Below are 8,538 nucleotides of genomic sequence, written 5' to 3'. Positions count from 1 at the left end.
GCCGCGGGGGCTTCCCGCGGGCCTGGCGGGCCTCGGGCGGCGGCGGCGATGTGGGGCGCCGCGGGGCTGACGTGGCGGTGTCCCGTTGGTCCACGGTGGCGGGCGGACGTGTCCGGCCCAATTCGGACACGTCCGGCGGCGAGGGGAGCAGGAATCTAGGGTTTGGAAGGATGGGATCCAGGATTTTTGAGGAGGGGTCTATTTATAGAGGTAGAAGGAGCTAGGAAGCTCCAAATGAGGTGCGGTTTGTGGCCACGCGATCGTGATCAAACGCTCTAGATGATGGAGAGGGTTTAGGTGGGTTTTGGGCCACTTTGGAAGGGTGTTGGGCTGCAACACACACGAGGCCTTTTCGGTCCCTCGGTTAACCGTTGGAGTATCAAACGAAGTCCAAATGGCACAAAACTTGACAGGCGGTCTACCGGTAGTAAACCAAGGTTTCATGGCAAGTCTCGGTCCAATCCGAAAATGTTTAACACCCACACACGAAAAAGAGGTAGAAAGGACCACCAAAGGACATAGGAACGCCGGAATGCAAAACGGACAACCGGGAAAATGCTCGGATGCATGAGACGAACACGTATGCAGATGCAATGCACATGATGACATGATATTGGATGCATGACAAAGACAAAACACACAGAGACAAAAACCCGACAACGAGGAACTAAAATAACTTAGGGCTAGAAACGGCAAGAGTTGGAGTACAGATAAGGTAAATTACATCCGGGGTGTTACAACACTCCACCACTAGAAAAGGATCTCGTCCCGAGATCTAGGACTGGAAAAACTCCGGGTACTCAGAACGGAGGTGATCCTCGCGTTCCCAGGTGGCTTCACAGTCGAAATGATGTGACCACTTGACTTTGAGGAATTTGATTGACTTGTTGCGAGTCTTGCGCTCAGTTTCTTCAAGGATAACAATGGGGTGCTCACGATAAGAAAGGTCTTCTTGGAGATCAATATCTTCAAAGTTGACGGTGCGGTTAGGGGTCTTGAAGCACTTGCGGAGTTGAGACACGTGAAACACGTCGTGCATGTTTGCAAAGTTGGAGGGAAGCTCGAGTTGATAGGCGAGATCGCCTCTCTTGCTGACGATCTTGAAAGGACCCACGTATCTAGGGGCAAGCTTCCCTTTGATACCGAAGCGACGAGTACCTTTCATTGGAGAGACGCGGAGGTAAACATGGTCTCCGATCTCGAAAGACAAATCACGATGCTTACTATCATAGTAGCTCTTCTGTCGCGATTGCGCTGCTTTGAGGTTATCACGAATGAATTTGCACATCTCTTCTGCCTCTGTGATCAAGTCATTTCCAAGAAGTTGACGTTCACCAGTCTCTGACCAGTTAAGAGGAGTACGACACTTCCTGCCATAGAGAATTTCAAATGGGGCCTTGCCCGAACTCACTTGGAAGCTGTTGTTGCAGGAGAACTCGGCATATGGAATACAATCTTCCCACTTCATACTAAAAGAGATGACGCAAGCCCTGAGCATATCTTCAAGGATCTGATTGACACGCTCGACTTGGCCACTAGTTTGGGGATGAAAACCTGTGCTGAAACGGATGTTGGTGCCCATGGCCTTCTGAAAAGAATCCCAAAACTTGGAGGTAAAGATGCTACCACGATCTGAAGAAATCAACTGCAGAATGCTGTGCAGAGAGACAATCCGAGAAGTATATAGCTCTGCCAATTGAGCTGTTGTGATGGATTCTTTGATAGGCAGAAAGTGAGCCACTTTAGTGAGTTTGTCGATGAGAACGAAGATAGCATCATTGCCACGCTTGGACTTTGGAAATCCATTCACGAAGTCCATCTCAATGTGGTCAAACTTCCATTCTGGAATGGAAAGAGGTTGGAGGAGACCAGCTGGTCGTTGGTGTTCTGCTTTTACTCTTCTGCAGACATCACATTCATTCACGAACTAAGCAATCTCGCGCTTCATTCAAGTCCACCAATACGACTGCTTGAGGTCATGGTACATCTTTGTACTTCCAAGGTGGATAGAGAGGAGTGAATTGTGAGCCTCATTCATAATGACTTTACGAAGTTCACCTTTAGGCACAACAATGCGATCCTCGAAGAATAGAGTATCCTTGTCATCAAGGCGATAGCACTTGTACTTGGGTTGACTCTTGGCAATCCCAATCTTCACCTTCTTCGCCATAGCATCAAGAAGTTGAGCCTCGCAAATCTGATCTTCCAAAGTAGGAGAGACTTGAAGGTTGGCGAGGAAACCTTGATGAACAACTTGCAGATTGAGTTTGCGGAAAGCGTCACAAAGCTCAGGTTTGTAAGGCTTGAGAATCAAACTGTTGTAGTAAGCCTTCTTGCTCAATGCGTCAGCAATTACATTGGCCTAGCCTGGAGTATATTCAATACTCGGATTATACTCTTGAATCATTTCGACCCAACGAGTCTGCCTAAGGGTGAGATTAGGCTGAGTGAAGATGTACTTGAGACTCTTGTGGTCAGTGAAGATGTCCACTTTTCTTCCCAATAAGATATGTCTCCAAGTCAAAAGAGCATGGACAACTGCCGCCAACTCGAGGTCATGAGTGGGGTAGTTCTTCTCATTGGGCTTCAACTGGCTAGAGGTATAAGCCACAACTTTCTTCTCTTGCATCAACACTGCACCAAGACCTTGAAGAGAGGCATCACAGAAGACCTCGAATGGTTTGGATTCATCAGGAGGAGTCAGAACTGGAGCAGTGACTAACTTCTCTTTCAGGGTGTTGAAAGCGATGTCACATTTAGGAGACCAAACGTACTTGACGTGCTTCTGGAGAAGGTTGCAATCTTTGAGAAGTTCTCAACGAACCTTCGACAATAGCTTGCGAGACCAAGGAAGCTGCGGGGTTGCTTCACGTTCTGAGGTGGTTCCCAATTCACAATTGCAGACACCTTCTCAGGATTCACCGCTATGCCCTTGGCAGAGATGATATGTCCAAGGTAGAGAACCTCATCGAGCCAAAACTTGCACTTTGAAAACTTGGCATAGAACTGATGTTCTCTGAGCTTATCGAGCACCAAACGCAAGTGCTTGGCATGATCTTCCTTGTTCTTGGAAAATACCAAAATGTCATCGAGGTAGACCAAGACGAAGTCATTTGTGTAGGGGTTGAAGATGAAGTTCATCATTCGAGAGAATGTTAGCGGAGCGTTGACGAGGACAAAAGACATGACAGTGTATTCATATGAACCATAGCTTGTTCTGAACGCCGTCTTGGGGATATCTTGCTCACGAATTCGAATCTGATGATAGCCCATACAGAGATCAAGCTTGGAGACTACTTGAGCACCTTTGAGTTGTTCAAACAGCTTGTTGATGTTGGGAAGTGGGTACTCATTCTTTATAGTCTTCTGGTTCAATGGACGGTAGTCGACACAAAGTCGGTCCGTTCCATCCTTCTTCTTCACAAAGAGAACTCCACAACCCCACGGAGACGAACTAGGTCGGATAAGACCCATACGCTCTTGTTCATCGAGTTTCTTCTTCAGCTCCTTCAACTCTTTAGGTCCAAGCTTGTAAGGACGTTTGCAAACAGGTTCCGTGCCAGGCTCAAGATCGATGACAAATTCAACTAGCCGGTGCGGAGGCATCCCTCGAAGCTCTTCTGGAAAGACATCTTGATATTCGCAAACGACCGGAATTTGAGAGATGGCATCCAGTTCACCCTTCTCATTGAGAGAAAACAGATGGATGGTATCGTCATTAGCGGCAAAGACAATTACATCCTCAAACGAATGAGTCAATTGAATCTGCCTGGCAGCACAATCAAGCTGAGCCTTGTGCTTAGAAAGCCAGTCCATTCCAAGAGTAAGATCAATATCTGAGTTATCAAGGACCACTGGAGAGGATAGAAACTTGTAGTCGCCCAACGTGATTGAAACATCCGGAACGCATACTCGAGAAGTCATTTGACGGGCCAGAGAGACAATAGCCAAAGGTCTCCGCAACACTTTGAGTAACAAAATCATGCTTAGATGCAAAAGGTCTCGAGATGAAACAATGCGATGCACCAGTGTCAAAAAGTACTTTTGCAGGAACATCGTTAACAGGAAGGTTACCCATGATGACATCTGACGAGTCCTCCGCCAGAGCTGCATTCATCAAGTTGACCTTGGCGTGCTTGGGGTTATGCTTGACCACAGCTGTACTTGCCGATCTCACAGGAGGAGGAGGAGGGAGATACCTTTGATTGAAGCATTTGTTGGCATAGTGACCCTTCTGTTGGCACTTGTTGCACGTGACCTCCGAGAGCGGACGGTGATATGGAGAACTTGATCTTGGAGCTTGAGACAAAGTCTTGTTCTGAAAGCCAGGGTTGGGTGGGTGGGAAGATCCATTGCCACCTTTGCTCTTCTGCTGATAAGGCTGATGGAACGGAGGAGGAGGCAGCCAATACTTTTGCTACTTAGCCACTTGAGTTGAGGAAGAAGGAGTTGCATCTCTGACTCGCTTCTTGGAAGCATCGCACTTTAGTTGGACAGCCTCTTGCTTCATTGCCATGTTGTAAAACTCATCGTACTTCTTCGGCTCAAAGAGGGCGAGAGCTAGCTGGAGTTCTTCTCTGAGGCCACCCCTGAACTGATATATCATGCTCTTCTCGTCAGGGACGTCCTGCTTGGCGAAACGAGCGAGCTTTTGTAACATGATGTTGTACTGGTAAACAGACATAGTGCCTTGCTTCAGGTTGCGGAATTCCTCACGCTTGCTTTCAACAACACTCTGAGGAATGTGATGAGCTTTGAAGTCTTGACGGAATTCATCCCAGGTAATCGCACGGCCTCCTCTGGAATCTTTGTACTGCTGAAACCATTCTGCAGCTTGGTCTTTGAGTTGGAAGGAGGCAAACTTGACAAAGTCCTCAGGCCTGACGTTACTACACTCGAAATGCTTGCATATGTCCACGAGCCAATCATCAGCGTCTGAGGCCTCGACACAGTTGCTGAAGGTCTTTGGCTGGATAGCAAGGAATTGGTTGAATGTAGCAAACTGATTCTGATTGTTGCCATGGCCTTGGTTCCCTTGGTTGCGCTCTTGAAGAATTTGCATGATCAGCTGCGTGTTTGCATTGGTAGCGGCCATAACAGCTTGCCATGCCTCCGGAGGTGGAGGTGGTGGCGGCGGATCCTGATTCTGATTCTGATTGTTGCCCTTAGCAGGAGCCATCCTGAAGAGGGTGACATCCATTAGCATATTGACAGGCAAATATGAAGTTGAATCAAAAGGTTTGAAATTTCAACATAAAGTCTTCACATCCGAACAAAATGAACGAATGCATTCCAATTGAAATGGTGACATTTCCATAAATTGAGAAGCCACTTAGAATTGAGGTACAAGAATAAAAATAAGGTACGGATAAGAACAAATACTTGGTGAGGATTACCCAATCCCAAACCAAATATCCGCGGAAGATGAACTAGAGCTACAAGAATTCCCACCTATGAAACTCCCGAACCTTTCCGGTTATGCAATCAGGTGTTGGGGATACAGGGGAAGCATAATATCTCACCCAAATCTACCAAATCGTACATCCAGTTGTATCCATCCTTCAACACATAACCGAGAAACCTTCGGAAATCATTTACCTCAACATTCGAAAAGCATCCGTTATACGAGTTATGGCAATACTCCCGAACTCCCGCCCCAGTACTGGGTGGCGTTGAGGTTATCTCACCAACAACTACATAAAAGAGATTTTCGATGTCGGCGAAACTCAGGTATTACAGAATCTCAACGATAAAATTGTGATGACAATACCTCGGAGCTCAACTCCCCGGGACACTGCCACAACCCCTAAATGACAGGAGGCACCAAGAACAATGTTCTCGTCACAAAACCATCGGAATGATTCTAAGATACCCGCGTGATCCTAAAAAAATTAGTGAAATTTGAGAAGAGAAGAGTCAAATCTCTATGTCAGGATGCCTTACCAGAGCGACAAAGGGACTGAGGAGTAAAAAGAATTCCTAACTCTCCGATATATATAATTCCTAAATGACTCAAAACATTTTTCGATCAAGCAGGGGGCTCCTAAGGTTGGGGAAGGCTCTGATTACCAACTTGTAACGGCCTCGATGCGGCTATATCTCCTATGTGTCGAAGCACGACTTAGAGGCATAACCACATTGAAAGCAATGTCGCAAGTGAGGTAATCTTCACAACAACCCATGTAAATTAATAAATGGAAAGGTACATAGTTGGCTTACACTCGCCACATCAAACAAATACATAAAAAAGTCATTACATTCAACCAATACACTCAGGGTCCGACTACGGTACCAAAAAAAGATCAACCCCCAAATGCGACACAATCCCTGATCGCCCCAATTGGGCACCACAACTGATCATCTGGGAAAGACACGTAGTAACGGCGAGAGTCTTCATCGAACTCCCACTTGAGCTCGGTCATAACATCTGGAACGGTATCATCGGTCCTTACAACTGGTTTGGAAGTAAACTGTGAGTCACGGGGACTCAACAATCTCACACCCTTGCGATCAAGACTATTTAAGCTTATAGGTAAGGTAAGGTATGATGTGGAGCTGCAGCAAGCGACTAGCATATATGGTGGCTAACATATTCGCAAAAGAGAGCGAGAAGAGAAGGCAAAGCACGGACGAACAACTATGATCAAGAAGTGATCCTAGAACAACCTACGTCAAGCATTACTCCAACACCGTGTTCACTTCCTGCTCTCCGCCGAGAAGAGACCATCACGGTTACACACGCGGTTGGTGCATTTTAAATAAGTTAAGTTTCATGTTATCTACAACCAGACATTAACAAATTCCCATCTGCCCATAACCGCGGGCACGGCTTTCGAAAGTTCAAATCCCTGCAGGGGAGTCCCAACTTAGCCCATCACAAGCTCTCATGGTCAACGAAGGATATTCCTTCTCCCAAGACAATCCGATCAGACTCGGCATCCCGGTTACAAAACATCCTTGACAATGGTAAAACATGTCCAGCAACACCGCCCGAATGTGCCGACAAATCCCGATAGGACCTACACATATCTCATTCTCAGGGCACACTCAGATAAGCAATCCGTGCAACTAAAACCAGCCCTCGAGTTTCCCCGAGGTGGCGCTGCAAGGGGCTCTAGTTTGGACCAACTCTCAGAGGAGCAGTGGCCCGGGGGTTTTTAAATAAAGATGACCCTTGGGCTCCGGAAACCCAAGGGAAAAAGAGGCTAGGTGGAAAATGGTAAAACCAAGCTTGGGCATTGCTGGAGGAGTTTTATTCAAGGCGAACTGTCAAGGGGTTCCCATTATAACCCAACCGTGTAAGGAACGCAAAATCTGGGAACATAACACTGATATGATGGAAACTAGGGCGGCAAGAGTGGAACAAAACACTAGGCATAAGTCCGAGCCTTCCACCCTTTACCAAGTATATTGGTGCATCAAGATAACAAGATAATATTGTGATATCCCAACAATAAACATGTTCCAACAAGGAACGATCTCCAATCTTCACCTGCAACTAGCAACGCTATAAGAGGGGTTGAACAAAGCGGTAACATAGCCAAACAACGGTTTGCTAGGACATGGTGGGTTAGAGGTTTGACATGGCAATTCGGGAGGCATGATAAGCAAGTGGTAGGCATCGTAGCATAGGCATAGCAAAAGAGCGAGCATCTAGCAAGCAAAGTAGAAGTGATTTCGAGGGTATGGTGATCTTGCCTGCAAAGTACTCAGAGTTGCCTTGATCCTCGTAAGTGAATCAATGGGCTCCTCGTTCACTAACTTGTCTCCCGGCTCTACCCAAACAAGAACAACAAGCAAAAGGAGCACAATCAACCACGTGCAATGCTCAAGCAACATGATGCAAACATGGTATGCTATGCGGGATGCGGTATGTGATGCATAGGCATGATTTTCAAAGGAATGAATGAACCTGGCCTCAACATGGAAATCCAAGAGTTCCACTGGAAAGGTGAGGTGATTTCGGTTGAAATCGATATAAAGATCACCGAAATCGGATGCACGGTTTTGAAATGGCAAGCAAAACAAATATGGCAGCGGTCTACGATAATCAGCAAGTAGCCATCTAAATGCAACAAGATAAATATGCTACAGCACTCAAACATGACAACAAAATACATGGCAGGGATCCACTCATGAAGCTTGACAAAAGATGAACACTGAGATACGGCTAATTCTATCGGATTTCGGGTTCCGGCAGACCCTTAAGGTTCGAACACTGGGGTGCGCGCGGAGATTACGCCTTCTACCTCTCCGTCTCGCAAAGATATAGACTACAAAAAGAACTGCACAAGAGACACCAGATTTATACTGGTTCGGGCCACCGTTGTGGTGTAATACCCTACTCCAGTGTGTGGTTGGTGGATTGCCTCCTGGGGCTGATGATGATGAACAGTACAAGGAAGAACAGCCTTGCAAGGGTCCATTCTTGGCTGGGGTGATGAACTGCTAGGAGGAGTTCAGCCACCTTTCTCTCTCTCTCTCTTACTCTGCTTCCTACCGATCGAACGAACCGAACTCGAACTAACCGAACCCGAA

Source organism: Triticum dicoccoides, chromosome 6A (genome assembly GCF_002162155.2).
Source record: "Triticum dicoccoides isolate Atlit2015 ecotype Zavitan chromosome 6A, WEW_v2.0, whole genome shotgun sequence".
Classification (NCBI taxonomy): domain Eukaryota; kingdom Viridiplantae; phylum Streptophyta; class Magnoliopsida; order Poales; family Poaceae; genus Triticum; species Triticum dicoccoides.
This window is presented reverse-complemented; position numbering follows the sequence as displayed.